The sequence below is a fragment of the Natator depressus genome, chromosome 1 (genome assembly GCF_965152275.1).
Source record: "Natator depressus isolate rNatDep1 chromosome 1, rNatDep2.hap1, whole genome shotgun sequence".
Lineage (NCBI taxonomy): Eukaryota > Metazoa > Chordata > Testudines > Cheloniidae > Natator > Natator depressus.
The window spans coordinates 331245283-331258340 of NC_134234.1; the positions used below are offsets into that span (position 1 = coordinate 331245283).

At 45.7% G+C, this 13058-nt stretch overlaps 1 protein-coding gene across 2 annotated transcripts in view; it reads left to right on the forward strand.

Moving 5' to 3' along the window:
• Nucleotides 1–5433: 5433 nt before the first annotated feature.
• GRM3 (glutamate metabotropic receptor 3) overlaps nucleotides 5434–13058 on the forward strand; it is a 151361-nt gene continuing 143736 nt past the window's right edge. The window contains exon 1 of one of the 2 annotated variants that reach the window (XM_074942572.1): nucleotides 5434–6270. The gene's annotated coding sequence lies outside the window, so the exon portion shown is untranslated. Of the gene's footprint in view, nucleotides 6271–6770; nucleotides 6941–13058 lie in introns of those variants that run through there. The other variant, XM_074942573.1, reaches the window with a different exon arrangement.

A 13058-nucleotide genomic window follows, 5' to 3' on the forward strand; every position in this document is an offset into this window, starting at 1 on the left:
CTGTGTGGCTTTGCCCAGTGCTGCCCCACAAAGAGACTCAGAGAGTCACAATCTAAGGCCTGATCTACACTACAGAGTTAGGCTGGTGCAAGGCAGCTTACATTCACCTAACTATGGAAGTGTCTACACTTAAATTTCACTCCCAGCTTCGTAACTGCCCAGCTACGCCGACTTAATAACTCCACCTCCACAAGAGACGTAGAGTCAAGGTTGATGGAGTTAGGTTGACGCAGTGTTAGTGTAGACACTGCGTTGCTTCTGTCAACTGTTACTGGCTTTCAGGAACCTTCCCACAATGCCCCACACTGACAGTGCAATTGATAGACACTCTCCTGGTGAGGACGCACACCGCCAGCGCAAGGAGCAAAGTGTAGACACACACAGGTGATGTAATTACTGGGGCGGCTGTATGCCGACGTAAATTAGGTCGATAATTTTGTAGTGCAAACCTGGCCTAAGAGTATGCCTACACTAGAAACACTGTAGCTGCACCGCTACCGTGTAGGTGCTTTCTACAGCGCCAGAAGACCCCTTCCATCACTCTGAGTAAATCCACCTCTCTGAGAGTCAGTAGCTAGGTCAACAGACAATTCTTCATTGACATAGCAGTGTCCACACAGGGGCTTAGGTCGGCTTAATTACATTGTACAAGGAGTGATATTTTTCACAGCCCTGAGCAATGTAGTTTAGCCGATCTAACTTTGTAGTGTAGACCAGCCCTAAGTCCTTGCACCAGACCTTTGCATAGTGCACATCCACACCTGGTGTGGTACATCACACTTCCCCCTACTCTCTCCCTAGCCTGCTCCCCTCCAACCTGTGGTGGGGGGTGGGGTAGCGGGGAGTTAGTAGCCACTGCAGGGGAGTAACAGAAGTCCGTATGTCCTGAACCAGCCTGCAAGATGGGCCATGATCCGGCCGTAGGCTAATCAGGATTGTGTTACCTTCTCCTCCTCCTGTTCCACAGCCTGGGAAGGAGAATTGCTCCCACCCATCCCCATAATGTTACTCAGGCTCAGGGCTAGGGAAAAGATTTGCCCCTAAAAATAAAAATGTGGATGTCACCTAGTGTTAATCTCCTATAATTAATTAAGGCGGTAATATTGCGTAGTGGCTAGAGTACTGGTCTGGGATTCAGGAGTCCTTTGTTCTATTCCTGGCTCTGCCCACTGACCTGCTGAGTGACCTTGGGCAAATCACTTCACTGCTCTGTGCCTCAGTTTCCCCATCTGTAAAATGGAGATAATGATGCTGACCTCATCTGTAAAGCCCTTTCGGTATGTCTAGGCTGCATTTTAAAACCCGCATCAGTGAGTCTCAGAACCGGGGTCTACGGACAGGCTCATTGGGCTCATGTTACCGTACTAACAGCCATGTAGACATTCAAACCTGGGGAGGGTGGTGAATTTCACATCTACACAGCTGTTTTTAGCACCATAGTGTGAGCCCCAGTTTGTAGACCCAGGCTGTGAGACTCACCACTGTGGATTTTTAAAAGCTATGTAGACATGTTCTTTGAGACCTACTGATGAAAAGCACAGGAAAAGAGAGAGGTATTATTATTATCATTATCACATATAGTGGTCACACACGTACTCCTACCATTTTTCTTAGATAATACCCCAATTCCGCAAAGCACTTGCCAATAGCAAGTATAGGAAACACTGCATATATGCAGGTTATCAGAACTAGTTATTTAAGGTCAAATTAGCAAGTATTCAAGTGTGACCACTGTATGGTACTAAAGCTGATCTTAAAAGCCACTTAAAATAAGAAACCATCCCTTTGTTTTTGTTTCTGGGCCTGCGTGAGGTTGTTAATCAAATTTATGAGTTTTTGTGAAACAATTTCCTCTGTTCATTAGAGGTTACTATGAAAATGTTATCTGGAAGCTCAACTGCCAATTTGAAACTAATCTAGCTTTTAATCAACAGCACTAAAAGCTATTATTTCACTAGTGGGTAGCTCATGAAGGCAAATCACTCCCATGAAAAACACTTTTAATTTTCCCTTGACTTATACCTTCCAGACTGAGATGGGAAAATAAATTTCACATTAAAATTTCTTCTTCCAGATGCAGCATTAAGACATCGAGGGTTTTTCTAAGTAATAATATCATGCACTTAGAGGCTTGATCTTGCATGCTTGTTCTATTTACTGAGGTACTTACATGGCCCTCATCACCAGAGTATCTGACCCCACCTCCCCCCTTCACAATCATTAAGGGAGTTTATCTAGAGACGGTTGACATTTTTCTAGCAGAACTACTGTGAAATGATCTGATGGAATCAAAATATTCAACAGGAACTTGTTGATGCTGTTGAAACTTTTGACAGAAATCAGACAGGCAGATTGGCCAGACTACCTACCTGCCAGTTCACCCACCCATCGACCTCCCCAAGCTCCTCAGGACTGGAGCTGGGGTTGCCTAGGCTTCCAGGTTCCTAGCACCTTGGTAGCTCACCCTCTAGAGGGCTGCATGGGAATCCATGGACCTGGGACCAGATATATATTTTTTAATCCATTTTGGTTCTTCTGAAATGAATTTTTTTTGAAATGCTATGGAAAATTTCACATCTCCAGCTTTTCTTTCTGATTCAGAATGAGAAAAAAAATCAGAAATGCAAAATTTTCCTTGGGACAGAAATCCCGGGTCCTGCAAAGCGCTAATTTCATCTTCACAGCTGTTATCCCTTCTTTAAAGAGAGGGGACTCAGGCACAGAGAGATTGAGCAATTTGCCCAGCATCACACAAGATGTGCGGGAGGGCCAGGGCCTTCTACGCAAGCTTTTTCTCCCCGGATCCAACCGATCCTAACGCTTGCAGAGTACTCTGGGACGAACTCCCTACGGTCATCGCGGGCGACCGAGACCGGCTAGAGCTGCCTCTCACTCTGGCCGAGTTCTCGGAAGCCCTCTGCCGCATGCCCACCAATAAATCACACAAGTAGTCTCTACTAAAGCCATGCATAGCACTAATGTCTCTTGAGCCCTGAGTTCAGTGCCCCCTCCAGGAGACCATCCTGCTTTGAGCACCCGATGTTCCCAGTAATGTCAATGGGAGTTTGGATGTGCAAGGAATGTGGTATTGGGCCCAAGGATCTCAAAGCACTTCATAGACAGAAATTAACTGAACTTTACAACACTGTTATGGGGCACAGAGCCAACCTGCAACCTTGTGGCTGGGGGCCTATGTTTATGTCATGGAGGTCATGGAAGTCAGGGAATCCGCGTCTTCCAGAGACCTCCCTGACATTCTCTGCTTCAGCCCCAGGGGCTGCAGGACTCAGGAGCTGACAGCCAGTTGGGCCCTGGCAGGGTTCCAGTGACAGGCAACAGCAGTGACAAGTGATGGGGGCCCCCTGCAAAGTTCCTGGGACAGGTGACAGACTCCTGAGGGGGCCCTCCTCAGGGTTCCAGTGACGGGCAACAGCCTCGCATGGGGGGAGCGGGATGCGTTGGACGAGCGGCTGGGGGTGTCCCATTTTCTCTTTGGGAAATATGGTCACCCTGCAGCTCCCAGCCACCGTGGGCAAAGGGAAAACCCCACAGCTCCCAGCTACCATGGTGGAAGGGGAAACCGTGGAGCCGCAACAGCAAAAGACATAGACAGGTCACGGCTTCCGTGAATTTTTGTTTATTGCCTGTGACCTGTCCATGACTTTTACTAAAGATAACCAACACAAAATCTTAGCCTTAGCAATAAGTGACCCCTTTAGGCCAATAGAGTCAGTGAAAAGGGGCTGTGGTGAAAACTGAGATTGAAGCCCTTGTGTCATTATTTACACTTGTGCAAACTATGTACAGAGGGCTTGATTGATTGTTGCCATAAATCAGGTGTGAAGCCCCCATGTGGCACAGTAGTGGTGCTAGGGGCCTTTCCACCAGGGCCAGAGTTTGCAGAGCTGCAACTGCCCCCAGTGGACATGTCAGGGGTGTCCCATGGCAGCCCGGGGGCAGCAGGGGGTGTGGCCAGGACATTTCTATGCCAATTCACCGCTGTTGCAAGCCCCACAGTATCTCTGAACCCTGTTTATTCCATCCACCCGCATGCTGGCCAATCCCACAGAGTGGGTTTTAAATGCTACTGAATCCAAATGGTAATATTTCACACTCACTTTGAACAGTGACCACACAAGGTACGAGTCAGTGCAGAATCAGACCCTCCCTACTCCTAGCTGACTGCCAGACTTCACCAGCATGAACAAGGTGAGCAGGGCTTGGTTCGCTACTACACAACATTATGATTTAAAGCACTGGGAGCGGAGTTTCCTCTTTTACTTTGGTGGAAGTGCATTTACTCCCGTGGAGTTACATCTGATGTACAGCAGTGTAAGCCCAGAGGAGAATAGAGCCCTTGATGGTTTGCTCTTTGCTTCATTGACGGCCTCAATGAAACAGTTTAGCAGGCACATCTCAGCAAATGTCACTGGCTCCCAGGAACAGAACTCCTGTACAATTGCCCAAGTAGCTCAAACGCAGGGGCTGGATTGCAAAAGCAAACAGCTGTTCAATAACATTAAATATTAAACACCAGAGATAGGGTAATTTTTTAAAGTGGCTTAATTCGTCACTGGAATCAGGGCTGCTTCGAACAACATGGGGCCCACTGCACAGTCCCTTGTTCGAGGCTTATGACTGCAATGCTCCAGAGTCCTCCTTCACCTTCCCCAGACTCCTACATCACACACACTGAGGGAAGGAAGGGGGGCCAGGCCTGACTTGAAGTGGGGAGGGAATAAATAATGTGTGCTGTGCTTGCTCAGTTAAGGGAACAGTAGCCAGAAGTTTCCTGTTAAACAGGAGGAGCTGGGAAACTTGCAAAATATCCCAGCCGGAGCTGTCATGAAGGAGATGTCCCTAGTTGTTATCTCAGCCAGCTTTTACTCAATAATAACACCCGGCAATGGAGCATGAGCAGTAAATCACACTGCGGTCCCCCATGCAGCTGCTTGGCAGCATTGTTTAAACTCACCCTAGCTGAAGTCAATGGATTTGCACCCGTTGCCCCCTGTGGTTCATTCATCCCATGATGGTTAATTGTCTCCCTTTAGATCCATTACCCCGTATTAACTGTCCTCTGACGTTTGTGGGGTTTCAAGCCAAATTTTCCTTTCAAACCTGATTATTTGAAAATATATCTTTATACATTTTAGATTGTTTACATTGATTTGGCTTCCTGTCTTCTGCCTTTGCTGCACTCTGGCTTGTTTTCCTGGTGCCCATTTTTCCTCTTTGCTGTTCTCTGGCAGAGTTGGGGCGGGAGGGGGAAGCTGTTTTTCCTTTAAAGAAAGAGCGAACCAAAGTAGATCTTTGGAACCAGCTGAGAGAGAGAGGGAGACAGAGACGCAGACAGGGAGCAGACGACCCACCAGACTGATCTGGCTCTGCATTCCAGCCCCTTCTTGGAATTTCTCCCCCTGAAAAGCACAACGAGGCAGCACCCAGAGCATCCTCGCAGGGGTGTGGCTCCCCTCCTCCCTCCTCCAATCAGAACTTTTTAGGAGCCTCCCAAGAAGATTGATGCGGGGTTGCTAGGAGATAGCAGCGTCTGCCGTTCTTGCCCGGGCTGCCAGTGCAGGTGGAAAGCTGCGGGGAGAGCGGCTCATCGCATTGCTCCGTGCGCGGCTCGTGCCGTCCCCCAGCAGCCCGGGAGCGCAGGATGCTCCTGCTTCCGAGTTAGCCCTAGAGAAATAATCCTACGTCCCCCCCGCACCCTCTGCAGGCAGCTGGTGCTGGCTGGGAATGGGAAGCCTGCAAAATCTGCCCCCCTCGCCTCCCTCCTCTTGACAGCCCCAGCCAGGCTGGTAATTTAAGGCTCTGCACCAAGCTCCCCCCAGCTGAAAGGAGGGGAAAGAAGGAGCCGAAGAAAGATGCGGCTCCGCAGCAGGGAGCCCCCGGTAGGAGCCTGGCCGAGGCGAGCCCCCGTGGGGCCGGTGCACGGGAAGAAGCGGGCTCAGGAGGAGCGAGGAGCAGGGAAGCGGGGGGTTAATTGGTGAGCGCAGATTCCGCCCCCCACCCCAGACACACACCGCCAGCCTCCCCCCGGCGCACGGGGGGCCTTGATGCGCTGCCAGCGGGACTCGGTCCAGAGCCGGGGGGGACGAGGGAGACGCTCCTCTCCTCGCACAAGTTTGGACCTTCCGGGGCGGCGGGGGGCGAACTCCCTCGTGGATCTTAAAGGGCGAATGAGAGGCAGCGCGGAGCCCGGCAGCGAGCGGGAGCCCAGGAGCCGCCGCGCCGGCCGGCCGGGAGGTCCCTTCCCGCACGGTAAGGCGAGCGACCGCGGCCCCGCGGCTGCTGCCCGCTGCCCGGGCGCGGCTTGCGGCGCCATCCCGGGGGGAGTTATTGGGCGGGGGGGGGGCAGGTGTATTTGCCTCGAGCTGCAGGGATTGGCGGTGGGGGGAAAGGGGGGCAGGTGATCGAGGGTTGCCCTGGGCCCCTCCGCTGCACAGGGCAGGTGGGGCGCGAGCCCCCCAGACCCCGGGGCTTTCCCTGGTTTGCAAACCCATCGCCGGTCGCGACGGCTCCGCGCCGTGACTCGGTGGTACCCGGCGGCGGTCAGTGACACGGGCTCCCCGGCCGGCTCACCTAAGGCACAGCGGCTGCAGCCAGATGTTCCCCAGAGGTTCGCTGCGGGGGGCGGGGGGGGACTGAACTTACTGTCCGTTTGGTTCCCAAGCGCGGGTGGCCACTGGCAAGCGAGCCTGCAAGCTCCTAGCCGGCCCCTAGTTCACCGCATGGTCTTGTCTGGAGGAGGGAGCAGGCTGGGAGGGAGAGACTTGGGGAACACAGCGCATTGACGGGGCTCCACGGCTCCTTAGAGATTTCTGCAGGGATTTGGCTGTTCCCAGGATCCTAATCTTGGAGTTCTGTAAAAGATACAGAATAACTATATGTGCATGTATCCAGCCGTGTGTACATAGATGTACATATCTGTGTGAGTAAATGTATTTTATCTCTATATTTGTGTGTGTGCCTATGTGTATATATCTCTATATTGGGTGCATCCGTGTGTCCATTTGTATATGTGTGTCTATACACGTGTGTGTTTGTGTCCATATGTGTGCCTATCTGTGTCTATATGTATATGTCTATCCACGTGTGTGTAACTATCTTTGTGTTGTATCTGTGCATACAAATGTATATTTTAACAACTGTCTGAAGGTGGGTGTTTTTTATGCATATACGTGTACATAAATATGTATGAGTGCAGAAGCAAGAAATAATATACATATTTATGTGTCTGCACGGGTTTTCCAAGTTATCCTAAAGCTTCAGTTATTAAAAATCCCCAAATTTCAGTAATCTTAGCATTTTGATTCAAACCAAGCAGAACACAAAAATAGAGTATTCGGACTAACACTGCTTTGGTCTGAGTTAAGGATAAAGCTGCTAGTTTTAACTTTTCTCAACTTTTTCACAGTTTATGTCACTTGCTGAAGACGATGTAAAACATATTCTAAATGGTTGATTCATTTTAAAAAATCTTCCTTGGAAGGTTGTGAAACCAAATCGCTTAAGACGCAGACTAGCAAATATTTAAGCTTGTGTAAATGCATGTCTCAGGTTGGTTAAATCTACATGAAAACAATTTGAAAGGTGTATTTTCCACCTGATTAAATACATTTCCCTTACAATGCTTCCAAGCTGTTAAGAGTTAGTCTACTAACTACATATTTTTATACATGCAAGGATTAGAAAACATAATTTACTCTAAAGAGGGTTGCAATTGCAAAAATACCAGTTAAGGCATTTTTTCCAAATTGAGGACAATTTTATATAGTGCCTTTTATCCTCAAGGATAGATTAATGATCAGTGTGAATCCTTCTTAATTAATTGATTAATGAGCAGAATAATAGGAATGGTTATGGTCTACTGTGAAATAACACATTCTTCCCCCACCTCTTCCAAAATATACCAATCAGTACTGTCCACCAAACCTCATTGTTTCTATGATTACTCATTTTAGAGGTAAAAGAATGAAAATCAACATTAAGTAAAAAATGCCCACCATTTTTCCCCTGCTGTGTAACTTAAAAATAAGCAAAATCACTATTTTTATCAAGTACATTAGACTATAAATCTTGCTCCTGCACTGAGACACTGGTTTTTGTTGCTGTTTGTTTTGTTTGAGTTGTTTTTATTGATGGCCTAGTTATATACTCCTCTGCAAATGATGATTTTTAATGTAAATGTTGCCACCCTTGGTAAATGTAGCAGAATGCTATCATTCAAAGAGTGAATCCTTGGCATGGTACGGCGATCAAGTTCCTCTCTGGATCTTGTTTGCATCTTTATGTTTAGATAATATGTGCTAGAGCAAGTTTTGAAAGTAAGCTCGAACCCCAAAGCAAAAGAAACATAGAGGTAAGAATACTCAGCAGTGCAATGATCTGTGCTGTTTAAGTGGAATTTAATTTAGAAATGAGTAAAGTAATGGGGTGGGGGATGGGAAGATACACTGTTACATCTTGGCATTGAAAGGAAGATGTGTACAGATGTTTTGTGCAAACAAGATAGCCCCAGGGGAAAATCCTATAGAATTTAATAGTGTTGTAGCTAATAGGTTCTGTACAATGCATCCGATGAAGTGAGCTGTAGCTCACGAAAGCTTATGCTCAAATAAATTGGTTAGTCTCTGAGGTGCCACAAGTACTCCTTTTCTTTTTGCGAATACAGACTAACACGGCTGTTACTCTGAAACCTGTAAAACCCTATGTAGCTTAATTCTAATCTGATTTGCCCTGGTGTAAATCAGGAGTAGTTTGTTTGACATCAATGGTCCAGATTCTTAGCTGGTGTAATTGAGTTCAATGGAGCTACACCAATTTACACCAGCTGAGGATCTGGTTTAAGAGTGTGAGTTCAGAATCAAGCCTGTAGACTTTAGTAAAGCAGTAGATCCTGGCTATACATTTGTTGAAGCATCCTATAGGATTCCACTGCAGGAAAGATCATTCTCTATTAAATTCTACAGGATGGTTCAGAAGGGTTATTATTTTTTATTAAATCTCCATTAGAGACCAGAATTTCAATGCTTCAATGCTTTGTCTCTCCTTACATACAGTATAATAATAATTAATCATTTTGTTTACAAAGCACCCACCCACCAAAGCTCTCAAGAAGTTGTACAGCAATGTTATCAATACAGGATAATACAGTATTACTGTTTGTGTGTAAACATATATAATGAGAAGTGCAGAGAGTTGTTCAAACTGCGGTGAAGAAATCCATGTAGTATCGACTGGCTTCTCTTTCTGAGTATTGATGTCAAGTTTACTGATGAAAGAAGAACAGGAGTACTTGTGGAACCTTAGAGACTAACAAATTTTATCTGAGCATTTATTTGACGGTTATTTATTTAAGCATTTATTTGATGGTTATCACTAAGTGATCCAGTCCCATTCTTGATCAGAAGCTAGGGTCGATTGTCCCTTGCCATATGCAGGGAAATATGGTGGCATATGGTGCTCCTTTACTTCTTTGCATGGGATGCACATGCAGTCTCCCCATGGCCACTACTCCCCTTCCCATGAAGGGGTGGGGAATGGGCAGGGATTTGGTTCCATCCACCCCAACAATGCATCAAGCCGTGCGGAGGGGGAAGTAATCTGCGACTTCTCTATGCTCGTTTCCCCCTTGGAACAAGTTGGGAGCCAAGAGATTGAGTCTCTTCCCTGCTCTGCTCCTGGGATAGAGCAGCTATGTGCTACCCCTTCCTCAGGGCAGATTGCAGAGTGATGCTCTAGCCCTAAACTGGTGAAAAGGAGTGGAACACAGCAACAAGAGGTCTTGTGTAAAACACATCTTTTCATTTAAAATCACCTCTTTATTTGAATAGTAGAACTGCCAGGACAAAAGACAAGATTTTCTCAGACTTTGTAGTATCCAACTCTAGGCTGGGAACAACTTCAGGGCAAGTGTGTGTGAGTTTTTCCATTGCTACAGACAAAAAAAGCAATTGTCTACAAAAGTGTTTCAGTTTCTACCACCTGGGAGGCAAGGCTATTGCTGCCTCCTCTGGTATGCGGAGAATCCAGTGGGCAATGCCAGTGAAACTGTTGCCGTGTATATTTTACTGCAGGGTTTTTCAGTATTTTTTTTCAGTATTCCGCGAATATTACAAGGAATATAATACGTAGTTTCAAGTTGTGTGTTAACTCAGTGGTGTCAGATCATCAGTCAATGTAAATCAATGCAGTTCCATTGAAATCAAACAGCCCTAAAGTCAATGGAGCTACATGAATTTATACCAGCTGAGGATCTATCCCAATATTCCTTTTATCTTCATATTGGCCCTGTGATGCTAAAATGATATAATTGGAAACACTGTAATGTCATTATGCACAGCTACAATGGAACCAAATGGAAATGTAGGGTAATAGTCTTCACACTATGTAGCTATAGGGCCATGTTGTCAACTGGTGTAAATCAGCATAACTCCATGGAAATCAATGGAGTTACACAAATTTGTACCAGCTGAGGAACTACCCCATAACTTGTAGCATAAAATGGTATAAAAACTCAATTGTAAAAGAATAACTAAACAGATCATTCTACACTACAGTCTGTTCTTAGATACAGACACCAGCCTCATTATGATGATCATTATTGTACCATAAAGGTGCACAACAATGACCAGTAGCAAGTGTCTACACTGAAGAAAGCCCCAATTTCAATTTACAATTGAAAGCCCCAATTCAATAAAGTACTTAAGCATGTGCCTAACTTCAAACACCTAAGTAAGCCCATTGACTTCATTGAGACTGCTCATACGCTTAAAGCTTGGCACATGTTTAAGTACCTTGCTGAATGGGGCCTATGGCTCTATCCCTCACCATTACAGTCAGTGGGAGCTTTGCCACTTATTTTGATGAGTGTAGGCTCCATGAACAAATGGAGATGGTGGAAAAACAAGACAGGATATGCATTAAGTAGGGAACGCACGACAGAGCTTGAACACTTCATGGATAAAGATTTTTTCCAAGGTTCCTTGTAGGGAACTGAGGGACCCTTGAGCCTTCAAATGGGGAGGTTATTTCCGGTACAAATGGGTGGCATGGGAATAGGCACAAAAGTCAGAAATGGCTGAAGAGGAAAATGGGGTGATGAGTGATAAAGCTTGGGAGGAACATGAAGAGCTTCATGCAGTGGAGAAATGACATGAGCAGAAGAAGGCCAAGCTGGGCCTGGAGTAAGTGTAAGAGCAATATGAAGATTCAAGGATGACTGAAACGTGGTCAGAGCAGTGGGGAAAGAAAGGTAGCTGCATTTTGGGTTGATGGAAGTGGAGAGAATTAAGAGTGGAGGAGGAGAAGCTGCAGTAATTAAAACATGAGGTTGCAATGGCAAGGAAGGCGTGAATTTTGGAGGTGGCATAGAGGTAGCCGAATTTGGCAAGGACGGGGGAGAGATGACATCAAGGATGACATCTTATTCAGTAAAAAGAAAAGGAGTACTAGTGGCACCTTAGAGACTAACCAATTTATTTGAGCATAAGCTTTCGTGAGCTACGCGAAAGCTTATGCTCAAATAAATTGGTTAGTCTCAAAGGTGCCACAAGTACTCCTTTTCTTTTTGCGAATACAGACTAACACGGCTGTTACTCTGAAACCTGTCTTATTCAGTGGAAAGGATGATGGTAATGGAGGTGGGAAGAAGGGAGAGGTTTACGGAGGAGATTTCAGGGAGTTGATGTTCACCACTCCGAATTTCTAGTGGCAGTGAGTCACAGAAAGGAGATATCAGACAGCCAGGTGGAGATATGAAAATGGGGAAAAAATTGAAAGTTCATGCGTGCCTACACATTTGTACAGAGAAATCAGAGTAAAGCTGGTATGACTAAACCTGTGTGAGCAAATTGCATCACTCAGGAGGAGTGTGGTGGAAGAAAAGGGGAGGGCCCTGGTGTGCCTGGTATCCCAGGGGAGCCAGCTAAGGTCACTCAATCAGGGTGAACTGCAAAGAGTGGGGCAGGCAATCCCCAAAGCTGGTGGATATTCCAATACTTAGATTTACCAAGCCAGCACAAAACAGCTTCTATTATACTCACTGGTTACTCAGAAATCAACAACACAGTCCCCTTAAAGTAACCCAGCCTCAGGCCTCCACCTAGATACCCAAGTCAAATAATGCATCCGATGAAGTGAGCTGTAGCTCACGAAAGCTTATGCTCAAATAAATTGGTTAGTCACTAAGGTGCCACTAGTACTCCTTTTCTTTTTCCAAGTCAAATATGATGAGGATTAATGAAAATCTTATTCATCATATAAAAAAGTTCTGCCAGTCCCAAAGGATTGGACACATTACCCACCAAGTTAATTAATATTTCAGATCTTACCCAAATACATGCTTATGGCCAATTCTTATTAACTAAACTAAAATTTATTTTTTAAAAAAGGAGAGAGCGTATAGGTTAAAAGATCAGTATACATACAGACATGAGTCAATCTTGAGATTCAGATTCATAGCAGAGATGGTGAGCTTTGTAGATGCAGAGTTCTTTCAGAAATAGTTCACAGGTTATAGTCCAATGTTTATATTCAGAGTGGTCCAGTCAGAACTGGGATCTCAATTTTTTGGCTTAAGTTTCCCCTGCATTGAAGCATAAAGCAGATCTGAGATGACAGGATCAGGACCCAAGAGTCTTTTATACAATTTTCTAACAGCCACTTGACCATACAGTGCTGCGTGAACAGCAGGCTTTTGATGTAATCTTCTGTTTCCCAAACCTCACTGGTAATTAACTACATGGATTAACATAAAATAATTTGTCCATTAAGCCATTTATCACAAACTTTAAAGAGACATATAGACAATGACATTATTTCACCCACGATTCATCTAAATGTTCCCTTTTGATCATTAAATCAATAGCTATAGTGACAGACAGGAACTGTCTGTTTACATGGCTAACACTTAACAAGCTATAATTAACACATACAATTAATATCACCTTCAATTCTCTAACAATACAGGCTTGCATTTCAAAGTTCTAGCCTACTTAGCTTGGAATGACCTTAATTACCATTTACATAGTGTTCTAAAATCTCTC